The sequence below is a fragment of the Martes martes genome (assembly GCF_963455335.1).
Source record: "Martes martes genome assembly, chromosome: 14".
In the NCBI taxonomy this organism is placed as follows: Eukaryota; Metazoa; Chordata; class Mammalia; order Carnivora; family Mustelidae; genus Martes; species Martes martes.
This window is the reverse complement of record NC_137902.1, coordinates 59877602-59901924: the sequence shown is the minus strand read 5'-3', so window position 1 is coordinate 59901924 and position 24323 is coordinate 59877602.

The window sequence follows — 24323 nt, the reverse complement described above, 5'->3', positions numbered from 1 at the left end:
AAAAAAAAAAAAAAAAGATGTTTCTAGACTCAGCTCTTCAGTGGTATTTATATATGTTCAACTACTTGGTTTAGTGCCCAGTGATCTACATGAACAAACAAGGTTAATGAACATTTGCTGTTTTGGCTCCAGAGCATAAATTTCCTCTTATTTTCCTAACTGCGGTGGGGGTTTCCGCTGGGGGAACTGCCTCTTTCCTGCTCTTGCACTCTTGGTGGGGCTATATTTTAATGTCTCCTGTATTCTTTTTTTCTTACACTAAGCCAATCTAGTACTTGGGTACTTTGAATGAATGTTGTTCAAAGTTAATAAAAAGGTAATTAAAGAAAATAAAACTATAAAGAGCATACACTCAAGTTACTTTCTGAATTTTTCCCTAGTTTTCCAGCTAATTCTGAAATTAACCAAATATGATTCTAATGAAAAACTGACAAGTTAACCAGAATCAATTAATCAATTCATATTATTTGAAAACTAAAAATTCGTAGATATAAGAAAGCTCTGGTGTGACTAATAAGCAGGACACTCCTAAAAACAAAACTTAAGAGCATTGTATAAAAGTCAAGTTAATGACTTGTAGTGCCCCCCAAAAATTATAAAATTAAAAAAAAATCCAGATTTTATAAAAGAGGAGTTGCCAGAATAGAGTTGTAATCCTTTAACCAGTTCCACCTTTGATTCAGTGCTACAAACTCAGATACCACTAAGGTTGAGTGATGCTAAGAAAGGGCATTCTTCTAACAATACAAGGGCACATTGCCAATGTTTTAATTTTCCCCTCAGATACCTGCAGCCATTCTTGTATGTTCATGTGCCCTGAGCAAGGAGAAAAGCCAAGTCTTTTAAGAGCCAATGCATTTGGGGATGCCTGGGTGGCTCAGTCCTTAAGTGGCTGCATTCAGCTCAGATTATGATCCAGGGTCCTAGGATCCAGACCCACATTGGGCTCCTTGCTCAGTGGGGATCGTGCTTCTCCCCCTCCCACTCCCCCTGCTTGTGTTCCCTCTCTTTAAAAAAACAAAACACAGGATTTGGATCTGAACTAAACACATCTCAGCATAGTCAGAGTGCCATTTGGTCTCACTGTCAATGGAGGAATTCACGGAAGTCAAATGATTTTAGCTCTTGTATCTTAGAAGATCCTATAGGATTGAAACCCATGTAGGTTAATTTTCTCAGTTACTGATTATGGAGTTTAAACAGGTAACTTAAGCAATGGGGAGGATTCAGTGAATTCCTGACTTGTGAAATTGACATTAAAGATAAGGTATTTATTGAGAACAGACTAATGCTGTGACAATAGTTATAAGCCAGTTGTTTGAAACCTGAGAGTGCATCAAAATCAATTACTGGGCCCCTCACTAGAGTCTCTAATTTATTTAGTAGGTCTCGGTGAGGCCCAATAATGTACAATTTTAATAAGTTCCCTGTTTGATACTGATACTGCTGATTCTGGGGACCACACTTTAGAAACTGCTGTGCTAGGCCATGATTTTGGTACTTTGAATTCTGTTGTGAATTTGGGAATTTTTTTTATACTTATTGAGCTTACATTCTAGTAGGAGAAACAGACAAAGTGAAAAACATGAATGTACGTATGATCTCACGTAATATACTGAGTATTATGAAGGAAAGTGAGCAGGGTAAGGAATAACAAATGTAGGAAATTCAGTTTTTGAAATGACGATCAAGGAGGGCCTCTTGAAGAACTGACATTTAAGCAGATTCTCAATCAAATAGAGGAGTCATATGAGATAGGAGATTTCCCCAGAGAAAAACATCTTAAGACAGGAAAGATATAGGTAAGAAGGGCTGACTTGCTAGCATAATACAATAGTGTTCTATACAAAAATTCAAGTGACAGAAGCACAAAACATGATTAAAACTATATGATCATTCAAATCTCCTTGTTGATTATGATCAAAACACCAGGGGATCTAATAGAAGGGTATCTGATTCTTACATAGGTTTAGTAAAGTGGTAACTCCAGTTGAAGTTTGGAACATACCTGCTGTTTCAGGTATGTTCATCTGGTTGTAGCAAATCCTGTTATCACCTGGAAACACTATTGCTAATGATCCATCAAATAAATTCATCTCCATTCTAACGTGAGCATGAAAATAAATAATGACTATGGGGTGTGGCCAAAGACAAGACCACAATGCAATGGGTGGGGAAGGATGAAAATCATTAAAAAAGCTACAGACATCTTAACATGTGACAAAAGTTAACACTGCAAAACACCTTTCTTGTTTTTTCATTTGTATTTATACATATTTTAATTAACTTTCTCTCTCAATTTTGTTTCTTTCTACTGTATCTAAAGTGTGTTGGTGATTTTTCAAGTCCTTATCAATTAAACCAAGCTCTTACCACTTAAACTTAAATCTTTATAAAAATAAGTAAATGGATGGGAAATTTCTTCAGCACCATTTTGAATAGGTCACACTTTCTAAATGACATAAGATTGCACTGTTCTTTCATCTGTCTCATTTATTTCCATAATAGCAACTATCATAATCTTATTTATTTACTTATTTCTTTACTATCATTTTGCCTCAAGTGGAATTTGAGCTTCATGAGGGCAATGAATTCATCTGCATTCTTCAATACTTCATTTCTGGAGCCTAGAAAGGGCTGGCACATAGTAGGTAACAAAAATATTTATAGAATAAAATAATATTTTTTTAAATACTTAAGTGAGCAATTAATCTTTTTAGCAATTAAATTTTTTGAGTAAACCATGAATATGTTTATTTATATAGATGTAGATAGGCATATAGGCACACACATATATGCACTACACATATATATAAACACATATATTTGCACACACCCATGCACACATATTTGCATTTATATACGGATATGTTATTTAGGTACCTGCTAAATTTAGACATATTTAATCTATTAATAAGAGTAAATTAAAACCTTCTAGTACTATTTTTTTCTCTCAATATCCTGGTTTTTTATATGTTATATAGTTTTAAAAATATTATACATTATTAGTTGCTTAAGAAATAATAATGGTTATTTATTTTGAGTGGTATCTGTATCTTTACTTTTTTTTTAAAGATTTTATTTATTTATTTGACAGACAGAGATACAAGTAGGCAGAGAGGTGAGCAGAGGGAGGAAGGGAGGAAGGCTCCCTGCTGAGCAGAGAGCCCGATGTGGGGCTCAATCCCAGGACCCTGAGATCATGACCTGAGCCGAAGGCAGAGGCTTTAACCCACTGAGCCACCCAGGTACCCCAAGTATCTTTACTATTTTTATCTTAAATTTGTCTATTAAATATTTTTGTCTTAAATGTATTATTGTGTAATTTACTTGGGCTTCTGTATTTTTTTACTTTTCTCAAGACTTTATTTTTAGTACTTCTCTGCCACTTTATTATATATAATATTGATGGATAGTATTGAGGACATTGCCTGATGTAGATAATGTTGAGTAAATGAGTAGTTACACAATTTCACTATTTCATTCTGCAGATTTACTTGAAATTAATCATGCTTTTTAGTTTAGTTTTTGTTTGTTTGTTTGTTTTAATGAACTTCCAACAATCCTTGAAGTAACAATGAGAAATAGTTTAAGTAAGAAGAATCATGTAACATTTGTCAGTACCACCTTGAGAAATAACCAGGATGAAAGGTAGCTTATTTTTAGTGTGTCTTATTATTGTTAATGGGCCCACCTACCCTTGTTCCTCAAAAATAACATTTAGTCAGCAGATCTTCTATCCTTCGGTTGTTGGGGACAAGCCTGGCGTGAATAGTTGAGAGATGGTACGATATAATAAAGAGCTAATAAGTTTGAACACAATACCTGATTTACATCCCGAAGGAATTTCACTTCTTGAGTTAAGAACTGATACTTTGATCATGTCTGGTATTATGTGATATTTTAGTCATTTTTTTCTCAAAGTCAGCTCCACCAATGTATTGTATTTTGCATGGGTAGTCAGATTTCAATTCTGAAGACACTTTTTCAGAGACTTTTCCTTGAATTGTTAAATGTTGTTTATTATCCAAATGAAAGCACAAATAATGAGGAAGGAAAAAATTCAAGGCATTTGGAGATATAAGACTTGAACATGGAGACCTGGTTTCAGGTGAGAACAAAACTTATTTTATAATACTTTTCAAGAAAATGTTCATCTTTTCTATCCTCATTGTTGTAATGGCATTTTGTCAAAAAGTGTTGCTTTTGCCATTATTTTTGTGAAAGAAAATGGTCAAAAATATTTTTGTTGAGAGAGGTGATTTTCAGTTAAAAGCAGAAGCTAGATTCATTGTTTTATGGAATGAACAGTCTCATAAAATATGGTGGGAATTATTGTTTGCTTTCAGCAATTTAATTAAAACCTCAAACAAGTAAAGCCCACAGGAGATTTCTACCAAAGGCTAATTTATTGCTAAATGCTATTCTGAGTAGTATAGCACAGAAAGTAGAATGTCTGGTGTAAGTAGCCTAATTTATGAAATGAATTAATAAATTTAGCAGTTGTTAGAAAGTATACCTTTCTATGTTGCACATTCTCTTAAATATTCATGTCAGGTTTGTCCTCAGCTAATGAGATGGTAGAAATTCTTATGATTAAATGTTGATCTTGAGGAACAAGTGGAGATGGAGTCATTAACAACTTTAACTCAGTCTTAAAGAGGCCATTCCACCATTCTGTCAAGCCAAGATGGTGGGGAATAAGAGATCAGTGAATTCCAGTGACAATTCTTTTGGTGTGCAGTGGGCTCCTTGATCAGAATTAATGTTTTGTGGAATATTGCAACAGTGCATAAGCCATTCTGTAAATCCACAAATGGTAGTTTTGGCAGAAACATCACATTGCAGGAAACAGATACAAATGCAGAGTAAGTGTCTGTTTCGGTAAAACCAAAATCTTGCCCTTTCCATGATGGTGGTGCTCCAATTTAATCAGTCTTTCACCAGAGAACTGGCTGACCGCCCAGAGAATGATGCCTTATCAGGGACTTAGTGATGGTCTCTTCTGTTGACAGACTAACACTCAGCAATGGGCATAACCAGGTCAGACTTGATAATTGGAAGTCTGTGTTGTTGAACCCAGGCATAACCTTCATCCCTGACACTTTTTTCGGGAGCTGTTGGGTGATGAAGTAGTAGCTGTGGAATGAGGACAACTGGCATCCAAAGAATGTGCTACCCTATCCACTTGATGATTAAAAACCTCCTCAGCTGAGGTCACACTATGGTGCACATTCTCATGGGACGCAAATTTTTTCATGATTTTTACCAATTCAGAAAGGCCTGTCTATTTTTGGTGGATTTCTTGACAGGAATGGAGAAAAAGACTTACATCACATTAAAAGCATCATACCAAATACCAGGGCATGTGGTAGTTTGCTCAGTGAAGCCACATCTGGTACAACAGTGGCATTTGGAGCCACTATGTGGTAAAGTTTGCTATAATCCACTGTCATTTTCCAAGGTCCATCTTGCCTCTCTGCACAGGCTAAAGTGAGGGTTGATGTGATAGAAATAACCAACTCTGCATTTTTCAAATTTTTGATGGTGGTAGTAATCTCTGAAATCCATCAATAGTGCAGTCAGAACTGCAACATTGCTTTTGATTTACTATTTTCTTACGGAAAGGCAATTCTAATATCTTCCACTTAACCTTTTCAATTACAGGAGTCCTCACTCCACAGGTCAGGGAAACAGTGTGGGGATTCTGCCATCTACTCAGCACGTCCATTTCAATTATATATTTCAGAACTGGGAAAACAACCATCTTCAGTGGGATTCAGGAACCCATTGGGCCCACTGTGAGATGAACTGGAGCTAAAACTCTATGGATCATCTGACATCCATATGCCTCTTCTCTGAGTGGTGGACCATAGTGATATTTTGGGTCTCTTGGAATTAGTATCAGTTCAGAGCTAGTGTCCCATAGCCTCCCAAAAGGTCTAATTGTTTCCTTTTCTAAAATGCATAGTTACCCTGATACAAAGCCATATGTCCTTTTGGAAAACACTGAGAGGAAAATTTTACATTTTTGGAAGTGTACCAGGACCCTTCCTTAAGGAGTTCTTGGTCTATCAGGAGACCCTAGTCTGGAACTGAATGAGATATGGTGACTCTCTGTTTTATTTTTTAAGTTAAACTTTTATTTATTTGACTTAGAACTTTTATGCTTAATGGACCAAGTAAGAACTTACTTGGATTCTTATTTCACTTATAAGAATGCCATGATCAACTAGTTAGCCAACTTCATAGGTCTGGGTGATTCAGACTGTTCTGAGTACAGTTCCTGTAATAGGACCATACACATCTTACCTTGGACTTGTGAGTGCTGCCATTGGTGCCTGCATCCTGAGATTCAGTAACTCCTGTTGCCTTTGGGTTTTTATCTGTTTAGTAACTGCAATTCCCATGGTGAGGTCTGACCTACAGGGAAGAATGACCACACAGCCTTTTAAGAATGCTGAGGCTCCCCTCACAACTATATTTCTTATGGTAGTGGTAAAAGGTATGTTCTAGACCCTTTCAGCATGGGTGAGTCATCTTAAATGATAAATCTAGTCTAATGTTCTTATTCCCTTAAGCTTTTGAATTCCTTCCTCTATATTGAACCAGAGTAGATCTGGCATTTCTAATTTGTTCATTCTGGATCACCTTTTGGACCATGTTTCAGCCAATCAACCAAATAAACTGTTAGAGCTCTTTCAAACTTCTTGAACTTCAACATTAAATGCGGAATCTCTGTTTAGGGAGCACACATCAATAAATTTGATCAGATCAAACTTTATGTTCCTTCCACCATTATCCTATACCCTCATTATGTATTCCCATACATGTTACCTGGATTTTTGTCTGAATACATTAGAAAACACAAGTAGTTCTTTTGCAGTGTAACGTACTTTCTCATGGAGCACACTTTGCACCTCGCCTTTAGAGACCTCCCATGTTGACTTCGGTTATGGTCAAGAAGCAAAGAGAACTCCTGGAGGTAGGTCCTAAGAAAAATCTGTATTGTCTTGCATGGCAACTGGAGGCCATTACCATTTCCTCAGGTAAAGCATAGTCAATGCTCCCAGATGGGGGTAGCAAGGTTGCTATCACTGGAGGTGGGGAAGTTGATTCTGCTGAGATTAGGTAGATCACTTTTCTCCAGGGTATGAGGAGATTGCTTCCACAGGGGGTAAGGAGGCCAATTACTCCAGATAACTTTTCCTATCTCATTGAAATGCTTTGTAAACATAATTCTAATATTTGAACAATATTTCATTATATGGATTATATGTGATCATTTTAATTATTCTTCTAATGTTAAAGATTTTATTTCATTTTTTAAAATTTGTAAATAATGCACTATTATAAATCTTTGCCTGAGTTTGGGTAGTTCTTCCCAGAAAAAAGGTATTCAAATGTGATAACTCATTCAAAAAAGGAGATCATTATAACACACATATTTAAACTGCTTCATGAAAAGATTGACTAAACTTATATTCCAATAAATGGTGAGTGATAACCTCATCCATATGGGCCAACATTGAATGTTATGGTTTGTTTTGCTAACGTTATAGTAAAGATTTCATGTATTACAAATGAAATTGGGTATATTCATGAATTATCAGATTTTGTGTTTTCTCTTTCCAGATATTTTATTGGGGTCTCATGTCTCACAGTCTTGAGTGACTAAGTTGGTGATTTCCCTTGCCTAGTTCCAAAAAATTGGTAGAGTCATCTGTTCTGGCCTACTGTATTAGCAGTTAATTCAGAGACAGGAACACTGATGGAAAGATTTGAGAGAAAGAAATAGGATCCAAATGTAAATATCCTCTTGAAATTCGAGGAATGTTGGAGGTCCTGCTCTTTAGATCTTCCCCTTTCTGAGGATTACCATACACTTTTTCAAGGCAAGTTTTATCAATAGCTTCTCAATAAAGTAGGGAGAAGACATTTTAATTTAATATTAGGAAGAAAATTTGACTGATTAGATATGAAAAAGGAAGGTATGATCTTCACAGGAATTTCTTGTAATAAATATTTATGATAATGTAACTTGATGGATTTGAAGCACTTTCATATTCACTGTCTCATTCAATATTTACAATAATCAAGGAAGGCAAAGAAATATATAAACAGATAAAAATATATATAAAACAGGGTGATCTTTTCAGCTTATGAAATTATGAAATATTCCATTTCCTAGGTTGTAAATGTTAAATGGTTCTGGAAGATAATAACACAATGAAGAGAAATCAATAAAAGGTTAATATATAAACATATATATATCTCATATATATATATGATATATATACACACACACACACATACATATATACACATCTGTCTTTAAATTCATTGCTATACCCCGTTCCTAAGAGAGAAATCAGGTAGGGAGGAAAATATTTCTTTGCATTTCATAAGAATGTTATTAGCCAGGATGAATAATGAGAGATCTATGCATTGGAGAGAGAGGCCTGTGGAAATGCTTTGATCCCACTCAGAGCATCACCTCTGTGGTGACATCAGGGCCAAAAGCTGTTATATCCCTGCTTGGCTAGTGCTCAGATCAATAATGTGGGACAGCTCCAGCTTGAAGACTTAGATTGTGTGAGTGATGGAAGCTGAGTAGGACTGATGAAACAAAGTCTTTTGTCGTTGCTGGCACCTCTATGGAAGCTAAGGAAGCCAGTGGCCGCAAAGTCCTGTTTGGTTGACTGCAACACACAACAATAACCATAACTCTTTTCATAGATAGGGATAAGACATTCCTGGAAGACTTCCAAAATTATCTAGGCAGAGGATCTCTGTAAGGGGCCAATGTTCCTCCCAACCAGAGGTATCAGGAGCCATTATAATTTCAGTTTTGTAATAATCACTTCATAAAGGATCTGTCCAGCTCAAAATGATACCCTTACTTTCTCCTTGCACACATAATGGTTTATCTTAAACTATGGTTTATATTTGCTAAGTGGTCCCACCTCTTGGACAATGTTGATTAGAACAGAGTGAACATCTGACACAATGTAGATCATTGAAATGTAAATAATGTAGCCAGGAAACTGAGAGATGTCGACCTTTATTCACTGTGTGAACCTTGGCTGCCTGGATCCCTAGGATCCTGAGAGCAATTTTGGCCCTGGTTCTGGCCTCTTTATAGGTCAGCTGCATCCCTGCTCTTGAAGCTTACTATCTTTTGGTAATTTCATAATTTTGGTTTACAATAGATCTTTGTTGGTTCATGTGTTTAGAGAAAAAAAAATATAGTCCCAACCAATTATATATCAATATTACAAGAACCTGATGAAACATGGAGCATTTGCATCATGTCATAGTATATTATTTATTTTTCCATGTCATTATGTCTTCTTTTTAAAGATTTTATTTATTGGACAGAGAGAAAGAGTGAGAGAGGGAACACAAGCAAGGGGAGTGGGAAAGGGAGAAGCAGGCTCCCCAAGGAGCAGCGAGCCCGACGTGGAGCTGGATCCCAGGACACTGGAATCATGTCCTGAGCTGAAGGCAGGTGCTTGATGACTAAGCCACCCAGGTGCCACATTTTCTCTTTTTTTACATGATGAGTTTCTCAACCTAGTGTAATACATTTTAGTTTTATCTCCATGTAATTATAGGATATTTTAGTACATTTTAATTTTTTTTGAGTTATCTTCCTGTAAAATAAAAAACAGTACCTTTTATTTTTAAGTCCATGTTTTGGACTTTATTTTTGAGACCCTAAGTAGTAGGAAACTATTTTCCTGGAATGTTATGAAAGTAGTCAAACATTAGTGGGGACATGGAATATGTGAAATTAAGATTTATATGCCTCCTAACACTCTGCATCTAAATGAATTACTGTAGGGGCGCCTGGGTGGCTCAATGTGTTAAAGCCTGGGCCTTCAGCTTGGGTCATGATCCCAGGGTCCTGGGATCGAGCCCCACATGGGGCTCTGTGCTCAGTGGGAAGCCTGCTTCCTCCTCTCTCTCTGCCTGCTTGTGATCTCTGTCTGTCCAATAAGTAAATAAAATCTTAAGAAAATAAATGAATAAATAAATGAACTACGGTAAATCAGATATTTAACTTTCAATTTGATTTCACTAAAAAAGGTATTTATTGTTGGTAGCATTCTAACATAAGACAACTTGAAAAAAAATATAACATAAATTCCCACGGAAAAGATTCAGTACTTAATACCAGCATTCTTGGTGGGTAGAAGACAGATGAAGAAAAAAACCAGCTCTTGAAGAAGGGAACATACATAGAAAAGCTAACAGGCTTGAATGAACTTTGATCTGCTGCAAAAGCTTCCTGCAGTTACTGAATTCACAGAGACAGAGGGGTCATGAGATTCCTGCAGAGGAACACAGCAAACTAAAGGTAGATTCATTGAGCCCAACATGGTTGCTGTGCATTAATTTTCAGATAATGGAGCATAACTAAAATAGGTGCAAGCTGAAAGCTGCAAGGTAGACTTCAACTTTAGAGGAAGTCAGTGGGACATGAAGAAGAGTAGACAGTCCTCACTGCCAGAGAGTTATAAAAATAATTCAGGGCTAATGTTATTAGAATCAGATGTGCTGCAGTGGCAAGCTTATGAGCTGTGTTTTAGGAAGATAAAATTGTATGATGCATTTATAAAAAGACATTGGATATAAACATAAACACTATTTTGGTGTAGAGTCTTAAATGTTTTCTAATGGCAATTTTATAGGATATTTATTTCTTTATCCAGTGAGCATAAATACGATTAAATATTTGCTATGTGTCAGGATCATTGTTCTTATCCTTTAGAAGCTCAGAATCTCCTTAGTGAAATAAAACACCAGTGATTCTAGAAGAAAATGGAGAGTGGTTTTTGCATGTGTACAGGGTGTGTAGAGTGTTGGGGTACAGACAGTATGACATCGTTGGACTCAGACTGGGGAAGAGGTTGCCAGAACAGATTTTTTCATGGAATTCTTAGCCTCAATGTTTCTTAAAGCAGATAAACAGCTTTTTTTTTTTTTTTTTCCTTAACTACCCAGTTGAAATCTCAGGGGACTTATATTTCTAACTTAGTTTATGTATATTTACTTTAATGCAATATTTTTTGATTCTGTGGAAGTCTCAAATTATTTTTTGAGAGAAGTAGATACTTCACAAAGGATTTATAGTTTTTTTTTCTCTGTGGCAGTCTTAAGGATTAATAAAAATGACTTGAACTGGATTAGGTCAATTATCCCATGCACTGATTTCTCCAAATTTCAGTGCACACACACAAGTATGTGAATGTGTACACACACACACACACACACACACACACACACACAGACATACACACAGTGGGTATTGAAATTAAGGTGTAACTGAGTATTTTTTTCAAGGCCAGATGCAAGGTAGACTTGCTAGAAATAAGTGTGTCACAGTGACAGGTTCTTTTGATTCCCCTCCTGCTTGGAGGTGGATGAACATAAGATATGCTCCCAAGGAATCAAATTTAGAAATAGAAAAATAGTAACTTTACAAGGGAGAAACCTGGTAAACAGTTACCTTAACCAATGATGTCATGCGGATATCACGTACAGCAGAATGGGATGAGATGAGAAGGGCACTTCATTTCTTTGATACTCTTTCTAAAAGCCATAAGCCCAATCTCATCATAAGATAAATATTAGACAGATCTAGAGTGGAGGACAGTCTACTAGGGTATGTGGATAGCGCTCCTCAAGAATGTCAGGGTCTTGAAAAACAGGGAAAAACTGAGACACCATCACAGACCAGAGGAGACTGGGGAGACATGATTAATAAATTCAATGCAATGTCCTGGATTAGAGCCTGTAACAGAGAGAGGACATTAATGAAAAGACCAGCAAAATCTAAATAAAGCCTGGAGTTTAGTTAATAGTCATTTTGACAGAACTTAGTTTGCACCACAACAATGTAAGGTACAAATAATGGGAAAAACTGAATAAGGTGTTTATGTGAACTTTGTACTAGCTTTGCAATGTTTCTATAAATCTAAAATATTTCCTCTCAAGTTAAAGAAAAATCCTTTCAGAAAGCTATCTAATGTGATAGTGATAATGCCTAATTTCTAATATATCATTTTAAAAGTTTCACTTCAAACCAATCCAAGAAATGAACCAGAATGTGTTGTAATTTAATGAGAATGTTTTGTCAAGTCTTTATAACTGTGAGTGAAAAAGAACTCATGATAATAAGTGACAGGAATAATTATTAATACCCACAACTGAACAGATATAAGGCATCTCATTGAAGTGAAATGTACCTTCAAAGTTTAAGAATTTTCTTCCATTTCTTTCTCCTGTAATTAGCTACACTTAGCAGTGTGATAGAGATATGACAATCTACAAAAGTCATTTAAATATATTGCAGAATTCTTTCAGACACTCTTCAAATACTGTGAACCAACAAATTAAAAGAAAAAATGTAAAATGTACAGTTACTTCAAATTTCTATTTTTGCATGTGCTATCTTATCTTAGAAAGAACATAAGGTTTTTATATTTTTTTCTTATTATATATAGATAGTAAACAAAATAGGCTACAATAAAATTAACCTATACCGGAATGCTTAGATGGTACAGTTTCATACAGTTGTACTATCATATATGTTGTAAATATATATACTATATAATACATAAATAATATATATAATGACATTATAGAATACCATTTATATAATGTTATATTCTATATGTATGTTCTAAAAGAACACCTTTGAAATAGAGTTGCTTCTTTCTTAATTTTCTTAACTTCAAACCGTCATTTAAAGCCACCTCACCCTAAGTACCTTGCAAGCATTTTTAGAGATATCAATATCCAGATTTTTGAGGCTCACAGCGTACTACCTCGCAAGCCTTCGACAAGCACAACTCTACTGACTTTCTAGTTTATTTCAGCTAATTGTGAAAGTTACTCCACAGATCTTATTATCACACTGTTCTCTTGGACCACAGCAACAAGAAGCAGGGTGCTGTAATAAAAAGGATTATAAGTTGAGCTTTCTGAAAACACTGATATCAACCAGTTTTAATAAAAACAAAAATGTCAATTTCACAGGGTCCAGCCTAATACAGAAGTATTATAGCATTATTTTCCTCACATCTTCCCACCATTTTCTGATCTACTGAAATTCCCTTACCTACTCTGCTATTTGACTTCTCCCTAATCCCTGGAAATCAACCTGCAATTAAATTAGAGGTTTTTAACCAGTGTAAGGTGAGTATAAAATCCTAGAGTCATGGTTCTTCTTTTTATTTGTGGTATAATTTGATAACACATTTCTCTGGTTCTCTAAGCTCAGTTTGTTCATAGGTAATAAAGGAAAAAGGGATAAAACATGTTTTATCCTTAACATGTTTTGTGAAGGTTATATAAGGGTAAAAATATACACATTGAGATGTATAGTAGATCACTGATAAAAGGTAATTGCCTTTCTTTCTCTAGACTTTCAGGTGTCACCCCCAGCCTGAATCTCGAGGTCAACCATTACAACCATTTACAGGCCCTCAGTACAAATCATTCTTTTAGCAAGTAATAGACGAACTCCTATGTTTCTAGCTGTATGCAGTGTTCCGATGAGAATTGATTAAAAAACAAATACTAACCCTCACTTAATTTACCACTTAATAAAAAAGCCTCTCAGAGAGTGAGTAAATAAATACATGAAAGCAGATTTGTATTAAATATAAGGGTTTTGAAGAAAGCAAACAGGGTGCAATAGAATAATAGAATAATAGAGAATAATAGAATATTAGTGACTCAGTAGAAGGAGGCCTCTCTCTGTCTCTCTCTCTTTTTCTCTGTGATTTATTTTCCCAATCCAGCATCTGTTTCCTCATTATTGCTTCAGAGTTGGTTAATTTTCCTCAACAAAGTCAAAATATGTGACTGATTGTTTAATTATAATAGATTCTGTATGACCTTACCACTATTCATGAGCCCTAAATAAAAGGACTGGCAAGGAACAGGAAAGTTTTTCAGCCATTTCTTAAACACCTGTTCATATTAAAAAAAAAAAAAAAAAAGTAGTTTGGAGCACTCAATTACTTCAATCCAGTTCCTTACTTCCGAGATGGTGTTTTGAAGAAAGGGGTTGACCAGAAAGAGGGGAAGTAGAACGCAGGGTGAAAGCAGGTACTGGCGAGAAACAGAGATTCAGGAATTGCCATAGGAAGAATTGGGGGCTGTGAGATAATTCATAATAACCAGTTTCTTCTTTGGTCTTCAATCATTTCCTGCTCTTTAAGAGCTACCCCTCTCTTCTTTTGCTTGTTTTACCTTGGTGTTTGCCTTGTTCTAAGAGAGCAAACTTTTTTTTTTTTTAAGATTTTATTATTTATTTGAAATAGAGAGAGACAGAGATAGCAATAGAGAGCACAGGCAGGGAGAAGAGGGAGAAGCATCTCCCCACTGAGTAGGGAGCCGATGGCAGGGCTGGATCCCAGAACACTGGGATCATGACTTGGGTCCAAGGAGACACTTAATGGATTGAGCCACCATGGGGCCATCTTCTGAAAGCTTGCTTACCCATTATTTCCAGCAGCTAAAATTTTCCTTTTGTCCGGGCCTTCTCATAAGCTCCCTATCTTCTCTGAATTTACAGAACCTTTTATCTTTCTGTTTCTTACGTTTCTTAAACTTTCAAATTTGAGTTGTCATTGCTCAGGTATAGATATCATTTCCTCTATGAGACTCCCTCTTTTGAGATCAGGGTTGTATTTTGTATGTCCGCATCTCTCAAGGTGTCTGTCGTATTGTCTTGTGCAAGATACATATTTAAAAGGGTTTGAAAGAATAAAGTTGATGCAGTAAGTGTTTATTCATAATTCTGTAGTTTCTGAGCATCAGTAAAGGACAATATTTCTACAGTTGCAATGAATGTTTCCTATATAAGAAATTCAAACAATTTCTCTAATAAAGATGCTTTGTTCAGATTGTGGCTCTAAATTGAAGTGCGTAACTTTTAAGATCTCTTACATGGCTACTTTGAAAGAAACATTTCTAACAAAGTTAAGACCTAATTGGAACAAAGGATTCTTTCAGTGAACTAACTGTAAAAATGCATGAGGTTCTTTAACTGATAGAATTAAACTATTTCTAACTGGAAATTATTCCTCAGGTTTTCTCTACTTAACTGGCTTCTGAAATAATCAATACGTACCTACCTGAACAGTGGTCCTCTGGGTACTTATTATATTGAGAGACAAAAATGTATCAGTGCCTCCAAGGTACTTACCACTTTACTTTCTCCTCATTCCCTCCTTGTTGACCCACTTTTTGCTTCTTATCTCTTAAACTTATCATTAGTGGGGGGGGGACTCATTGCTATTTAGGTATACATTGATTATGAACCTTCACTCTGGGTGTTATAGTTTGAGAATGCACTTGGCTGTGTAGTTCTGGTCCACAGAGGGGAAGGATGATCAATAAGTCTCATTTATTTGTTTCAGTCCCTTCTGAAAAGTACGGAGGCAATTCTTTCAACACCCTAAATGTCCTCATGACAGGCACCCAGTATACTCCTGAACGAGGTTGAAGGATAGATGTTATTTGTCCCTCTGTTATCACCTTATTCTGATCTAGTAGTTTCCTAGTTACAGCTGTAGACATTTTTTGGTCAGGAGCTCTGGATAAATAATTCTCCCAATTTATTCTAGTAGAAAAAGTTGGAAAATATGCATACTCTACCTCTTTCCCCAAATTAATATGAAGCTGCTAATAGAAACATTTATGTAAATGATACACATTAGCAGCTGACCTTGAAGAATCATAGCATTTCCCACATATAAACAAGTCTCCACTTGGCACTTCACTTGTGATAATGACCCAGAACAGGTGTTAATTCTCAATTTGCAGGTTCATTATGGATACGTTAAAGTTTAGAAGTAGAGCATTTCTCTCATGTGATTCCAAATTTTGCTATTTTCATCTATATACTGGGTTTATGTTCTCTTATTTCCAAAGAACATATGCTCTGCAATGGTAATATGGTCCATAGCATATTCAATATTACATAAACATTCTTTCTCTTGAAGAATTTACTTACAAATGTGATATATACTTAGCTCCCTTCCTCATTTTTAAAATTCACTTAAATGGCAAACTGTGAATTTATTTTAAATGTGTTTACTTTTTTTTTCCCAATGTACTTTTATAAAAGTTTGTACATATGTTTATGCTGTACTCTCAAGAATATTTATTTCCAACCACACTGATAAATACATTGCTGTCTATCTGGATTTTTTAAAATTTTGCTTTCTATGAGGGAGGGACTGATCTGAAAACAAAGTAGAATTAGTCATAAAAGCTTTACCAAAAATGGGAGTAAATCACATATTCATAAAGGCATTTTCCCACTTTGCAATGGACAGCATTGTTTAAATACAATGATTAAAAAGTGTCTTAAAAGAAGCTATTTCAAGGTAAGTCATGGAAAGCATAATATCTTCAAAATGCTGTAAACTAGAAATCTTACTGGAGTTAGTGAGAGAAATATTTGACTCAATATGAGATGCACTGAAGTGTAAGGATGTTTTATGTGTACTGGAAATGTAATCAACATGGAATAGAAACAGAAGTGGCTAAGACATATGACAAAGCCAAGAATATTAACATAGATATGAAGTCTATAATACATCTAAGTAAAAAACAAAAATGAAATATTTTTTGATGCAGAGATAATTTAAATATGGTTAACTTAGGTAATAATTAAGTATTTGGGTATTTAAAATAGTCTCATAAATTTACTATTTTAAATTCATTAAAATATTTTTAAATCAAGTTAGAGTTTACTATTCAATTAAAATTATAGGACAAGCAGCATGTTTTAATAAAAGAAAATAAATAAGGCTACAGGAGAAATGATTTCAAAATTGCAGGAGAAACAAAACAAGAAATAAAGCTAACATTTATTAAGTGCCTACTGTGTGCCAGATATTCCTTTAGAAATTTTCCCATTAATTTTTCCAGTGATTCTCACAAATAGCCTGACAGGTTAAAATACTAACATTTCACAGATAAAACTGAAAGTTGGACATTTGTACCCGAATGCATACAAGCACTGAGCAGTGGAGTCAGGATTCAAACTCGTCCTTTTTTTTTTTTTTTCTTTAAGATTTTTATTTATTTGGCAGAGAGAGAGAGCGTGCACAAGCAGGGGGAGCAGGAGACAGAGTCAGGCTCCCTGCTGATCCCAGGACCCTGGGATCATGACCTGAGCCGAAGGCAGAGGCTTTAACCCACTGAGCCACCCAGGTGCCCCCAAAAAGCACATTTTGAACATGTTTGTGTGCTCCCTTATTTTAATCAAAGATTACAAGTGCAGAAATAACTTGAACTCCAAGATCCTTAGCCTGAAGACTTTTTCTAATACAAAATAACCTGAAGACTTTTTCTAACACAAAAAGCTAACAATGGTTAAAAAAAAAAAAATAGACCTGAACCTCAAATTTATTCCTGGATGAGAGTTGTGAGTTTAATAGAAAAAAAGAAGCTTCAATGATAAGCAATGAATATTAGAAGATTGATTATAAAACAGTTAAGGTCTTCCAAAGGTGGCTTACAAATGTCCTAACTCTGGGACTAGGCGGAAGTATTGCCATTAATAGGGCTATTGTCGCAAATGTATCTTCTACCTGCTGGGTGATTGGCATCTAGCTTAATGGAAGATGATTTTCCCATCTGACTGCTTAGCTCATGGATAGGCAAAGAATTATTTGGAGAACATCTTTTAAAATTAGGACATTTGTGAAATCTCTTTTTCAAGAAATTTGGAGTTCTCTAGTAATATTACAGATTTCTATGTTTTATGAACAGGTATTTCCACTCCTACTTTTATACACTTCAGAAAAACTCATGTACATATGCATCAGGAAAAATATTCTTGATAGTAAAACACAGAAAATTTAAATGACCATCAGCAGAAGGGTGGATGTATTTATATGATGGGATACCTTATGACAGGTAAAATGAAGAAGCTAGACAGCTTCTATCAAGAGTTGAATCTAGGGGTGCCTGGGTGGTTCAGTCAGTTAAGCATCTGACTCTTGATTTCAGATCAGGTCATGATCTTGGGGTCCTGGGATAGAGCCCTACCTTGGGTTCTGTGCTCAGCAGGGAGTCTGCTTGAGATTTTCTCTCTCCCTGCTGTGTGTGTATGCATGTATGCGCTCTCTCTCTCTCTCTCCCTCTGCAAAATAAATAATCTTTTAAAAAACAGAGTTGAATCTAAAAAAAGTTGAATAAAAACAATAAAGTGTCGATATATGTTGACACTTAGAAAATTTAAAATGTGCCAAATAATATTCTATATTATTTATAGATATTTAATAAAAATAATATAGTTATAATTTATATTATTTATAGTGTATAATTTACATTTTAGATATACTTAGCAATATTTGTATTTATGTATAAATATTAAATAAATTATATATGGGCATAGATCTCTAGGAATGAACTTGCCTCAGGATGGAGCATATATGGGATTGAAAAAGAATATAAAGGGGGTCTCAGCTGTATCTGTAAATACTGTGTGTGTGTATGCATGTGGCACAGATTGAGCTCTTTGGGAAGCAAACTCTGATTCAGTATTTAGGGTGCAGAATGTTGATTAAGGAGTGTCCTTGGGATCAACATCTGTTGAAGGAAGAGAATAAAAGTAGGGAACGGGGTCAGGGGGAGAAGTTAAACTGTGTGGCAAAGTCACTTGGCAGCATCAACTGACCCCGTGAGGACCTCTGACCCTGAAATGACCCATCAGAGCTGTCTCACATTAAGATAGAATACTGGGCCTTTTATACCTCAACCTGAATCCATGAGTGGATATGGCTGTTTGAGAAGGGCTTGTATGGCAGAGAGCAAACTAAATGGAGCTGAGGCAGTCTATGAGCTGAAGACTCTGTCAAATGACAGCACTCCCAGCAACAGCTGGATCAATAAATTCTTCTCTGAAGGGGATTGCGGCACAATTAAATAAACCAAGTCAAAAGACAAATTGAGTAATAAAGCTGGGAATAAATATTTGCAAAGAATATGGTTGACAAAGGAATACTTTCCTTAGTACATAAATATTTCTTACAGTTCTTGAGAAAAAATAAACCAAACCACACAATAGAAAAACGAGCAAAGAGCATCAGATATTCACTCCTGCCATATATGTATATACACATGCACAAAAACGGGCAAATGACTTAAATAAAAAGATGATGTCTCCTAAGAATGAAGAAATACAATTTAAAACCGTAATTAATTTTAATTTTTTAATTATAAAAAGATAATTCTGTTAAATACCACAGTGATATATCGATATTAACTAAAATGTATGAAGAACAATTTTGCAATACGTCTCAATCTTTTGGAAGTTTATACTTTTTGACCCAGAAATCTCCCTTTCAGAAATATATCCAATATATATACATATACAAGTATATACATAAACAGAGACTTTTTATTTGATCAAATTTTAAAGCAAAAAATACTGGAAACAAATAATCAAATCTCTAACAATATAAAACTTATTAAGTGAATTATTCTAGACCCACATGACAGAACAATATACAATCATTTAAAAATAGTATGTCTCCTTTTAAGTTATAGAATAGTTAAAAGCTATTTTTTGTGAATAAAAAGCAGTAAAGAACACTGTACCTAATGTTACCATTTATGTTCTTTCTTTATATAAATACTTATTCAACTCACACACTCATGCATGTATAGACTTGCACACACACACACTCTGTGAATGCCCAGGGAATGATCTCACTGAAAGAAGACAGTATACATAGGTAACACTGTTAGGGAAAAAAAAATTAAGAAACTCAAGTTCAGGGAGAGAAGACTTACTTTTCAAATTTGTAATCAATTATTTTCTTTATGAATCCGTTTCTTATTAAAAATATCAGGCTTTTCAGTGACCAACAAAAACAAAACTGAAACTATGTGAAAGAAATGGAAAAAAAAATCCAAAATTCACATAATTTCTTTCTTATGGTGGTGAGATTTTTCTGTTATTTTTCTTTCCTTGCAATGGATATATTACATAAATATGTCAAATATATTTATAAAAATAAATTAATATATTTTTCAAGTAAAACCAAGTTTTGCAGTTTTAGGTATTAAAGAAAGAGTATCAAAGTTTTGCCTAAATTTCATTTTCTTAAATTTTATTTGAAAGCCTAATTTCTGTATCTTCTTAGGTACTTAGATTATTTCTTAATTCAAATTAACAGAACAATGATAAAATGTGGATGCCAAAAAAGGAGAAATGGAAACTTTTCATAATATCCACCAATAAGAAGTGACTAAAACATTTACATTTTTGCTAGTGATATCTTATGATGTCTGTATGTATGGATCATATTCTCATTTTTGTTTATTTTTTACTTTAGAAAAATCAATATTTTGTGTATCATACAAAGATCCTCCTATTTAAAAAGATGTTAATCATTTTACATGCTTCAAAACAAGGCACCTCTGCCATTTAATGACAACTTCCTGCAAAGGGAAACATAAGGTAACAGTACATGATTGTAATCACTTGAGAAATGGCCTAGAAAATTCAGCTCAATATTAGCAATTGCAAAAATCACAGTATAAAATGTTTGAAGGTAAACAACTCTTATAAGGAATCTATAATGAAAATTACTGTGTAACAAACCTTAGTAATCTTTGAAAATATACCAACAAAAGCACTTCAGAACACTTTGAACTCATATTCAGTGTAATGATTTTGTCTCTGAAAATGAGCAACGCATACAGAAGAGTTTAGCGACTTGGTTTGCATTACAGGGGATGTGCTGATGCTCTGCCATGAAAAGCTTTTGGGCATGTATTCTAGACATTAAATTATGGTAATTGAAATGGGAAAATGTCTGTAGCCTTTCTCAATGTGTTTGGGTTAGTTGCACATGAACATCTGCTTTCCCTTTATAACCCGAGACTGGAGAATAGCATCAATTTGCAGGCATTAACAACTTCTGCTCACAAAACAGCAGACAACTCTCTGTTGGAACACCATACCATCCAGGGTGCTCAGGGAACAAGGTCTAAATGCTTACACCAACATCAAGCCAAGTAACGCACTTGCCGAAAAAGAAAGGGATCCATATTCAGCCATTTTGTTTGGATTTTGCCTTCTTTGTCTTTCCCTGTCTTCCCATCCTTGGGTAGATGAAAATGTTCGTATTTTTGCTATTTTAAATCACAAATGTCAAGTTATGAGAAGTAAAGTCTTTACGACAAATTGATACAGCTAAAAGTTATCCCAACCTTTTCATCCTTCTGCCTACAGAAATCCGTGGTATCTTTTTACATTCTCTCTCTGTATACGTTAAAATATAGTATTCTGTATCTAGATTTTTTCCATTCATATCTATAAGCATATGAGTGATAAATGTGAAAATAGATATTGTTTCTAGAGATACATACTATTCCATTTAAAAGCGTAAAATGATTATGTAACTCATCCTTTGTAGCACACATGTGGCTAATGTGAACAAAATTACAATTTTTCAATGCCTTTTCATCCATATACACACAAATGGTATCTATAAGATAAATTAAAAAAATGGAAATGTTGACTTAAATGTATATGTATATTTAGTTTCTATTGATATGGCAAATTTTATTCCAATGAATTAGTATTTATTAATACTTTCAGTTACGGGTCACAACCCATAGAGTTGTGAGGTTTCTATTTTCAAATATTTTCAACACAAGTTTGTCTTATCACTCATTGTGTTAGGTTTGCTAATGTAATAGAAGAAAAATGAAATTTCACTTTTTATTTTATTTTATTTTATTTTAAAGATTTTATTTATTTGACAGAGAGAGAGCAATCACAAGTAGGCAGAGAGGCAGGCAGAGAGACAGGGGAAAGCAGGCTCCCTGCTGAGCAGAGAGTCCGATGTGGGGCTCCATCCCAGGACCCTGAGATCATGACCTGAGCCGAAGGCAGAGGCTTAACCCACTGAGCCACCCAGTTACCTCGAAATTTCACCTTTTAAGGATTTTTATTTATTTATTTGACAGAGAGAGATCACAGGTAGACAGAGAGGCAGGCAGAGAGAGGGAGGGAAGCAGGCTCCCTGCTGAGCAGAGAGTCCGATGTGGGGCTCCATCCCAGGACCCTGAGATCATGACCTGAGCCGAAGGCAGAGGCTTAACCCACTGAGCCACCCAGTTACCTCGAAATTTCACCTTTTAAGGATTTTTATTTATTTATTTGACAGAGAGAGATCACAGGTAGACAGAGAGGCAGGCAGAGAGAGGGAGGGAAGCAGGCTACCTGCTGAGCAGAGAGCCCGATGCGGGACTCGATCCCAGGACCCTGAGATCATGACCTGAGCTGAAGGCAGCGGCTTAACCCACTGAGCCACCCAGGCGCCCGAAATTTCACCTTTTAAACTGTATATTTTCTTGAATGAATTAGATCAGGCATCTCATATGGTTATTAGAAAATTATAATTTTATTGGTTTCTTTTTTCATGTTCTTTGTCTATTTCTAATTTGTAGTGGTATAATTAATTACAGACAAAAACTTTGAACATCATATTATGGAATTTTGTTTTGGTCATTTGTCTTCAAATTTCTTTAATGTGATGTCATAGATGTTTTATAGTGCATGGTCTCATTTTTTAATTTTCTTTCTGAAATTTCAATGGACTGTCAAACTTAAAATGGTCTTCCATGATTTGTGAATATATATATATTCTCTGTGGCTAATTGATTTACTCACATAATGTTAATAATAATGGAACTTACTATAAATTTAAGAAAATGTAGATGATAGAATTTTATTTATTTTCCTTACTAGGAGACTAGTTGTTGATACACATTTTTAGTAAGGTAGGCTTCCCTCACATAGTTAATTTTCTTTCTGTTATATGACAGGTTTGTATATTACTTGTTCTTTAATGCTGCATGTTCTTCTTCTTTTTTTTAAATCTTATTTATTTATGAAGGAGGGGGGGCCCACCAGTGGTGAGAGGGTGGCAGAGGGAGAAACAGGCTCCCCAGTGAGCAGGAAGTCTGATGCAGGATTGGAACCTAAGACCCTGGGATCATGACCTGAGTAGAAGGCAGACACAACCGACTGAGACACCCAGGCACCCTATTTCTGCATGTTTTGTTCTGTTTTATTGATTTATGTTTTTTCTTGGTTTTGTTCTGGTATAGTTCTTGATATTGTATTTCCTTTTCTGGCAGGGAAAATCTCTTCCATCACAAATTGCTGTACTTTTAAAGTTGAGAGGTGAGTTGTTCTTACTGTAAATTAAAGGCATAAAAATCAGTATCAGTGCCTATAAAGCCCCTCTTTTATCTTGTATTATTCATTTTATTACTTATCTTTTAATTCTTCATTTCCAATCTCTTGATTACTCACTGAATGTCCTTACAGTTCCCTCCAACCATTTATTCCAAATTATTTCCATCCTTTAAAATATATTTATTGTGACTATTTATACAAATTCTTAATTTACATATATTGCATCTTATTACAAATCTCAGTTTCTGATATTTTATTCAAAATTATGCATTTGAGATGTATCCATGCTGCTTTAGCAAATCTGCATTATTATTCCTGACCTCTGTTGAGGAATTCATTTTGTGTATATTTCACATTTTATTTCTTTTTTTAAAAAATATTTATTTAATTTAGAGAAAGTCAGTGGGGAAGGGGGTGGGGGAAGAACACAGGAAGAGAGAAAAACCGACTCCATGCTGAGTGCAGAGCTAGATGCTGGGCTTGATACTACGACCCAAGATCATGACCTGAGTCAAAACCAAGAGTTGGACTGAGTCACCTGGGTTTCCCTACATTTTATTTCTGATGCCTCTGATACTTTATGCAAAACCTCCCCTCAAATCTTTGCTGTTGAAATAGTTGAATAAAATCCATCAACATGCCTCTTTGTGAAAATGTGTTAGGGTTTTTTTCTGGTATACGAGAAAAATTGCCAAGTCAGAGATTGTATGAACACAACAACTATACACTTCAAGATGGTTTGGAAAATTTTATCATCACTAGATCAGGATAGTTCTTATTGCCAGGATTTGGATTTGGATTTTTCTGTATTTTGGATCATTGCCTAAGATGCTTTGTAAACTGGTGCCATTTTTTTTTTCAAACATTATGTCTCAATTTCTTCATTTTTAAGGCAGTATGATATAACTTATTCGTAAGATATTGGAAATATTTCAAGGCTAATTAATTCCATATATATATAATTTATAGAATAGAAAGTCAGGGAATGCTCCTTACCTTATGTTAGAAAGTCAGAATAAACATGACAGAGACATTTAAAAAAAGGGAAAATTAAACACCAGTCTCC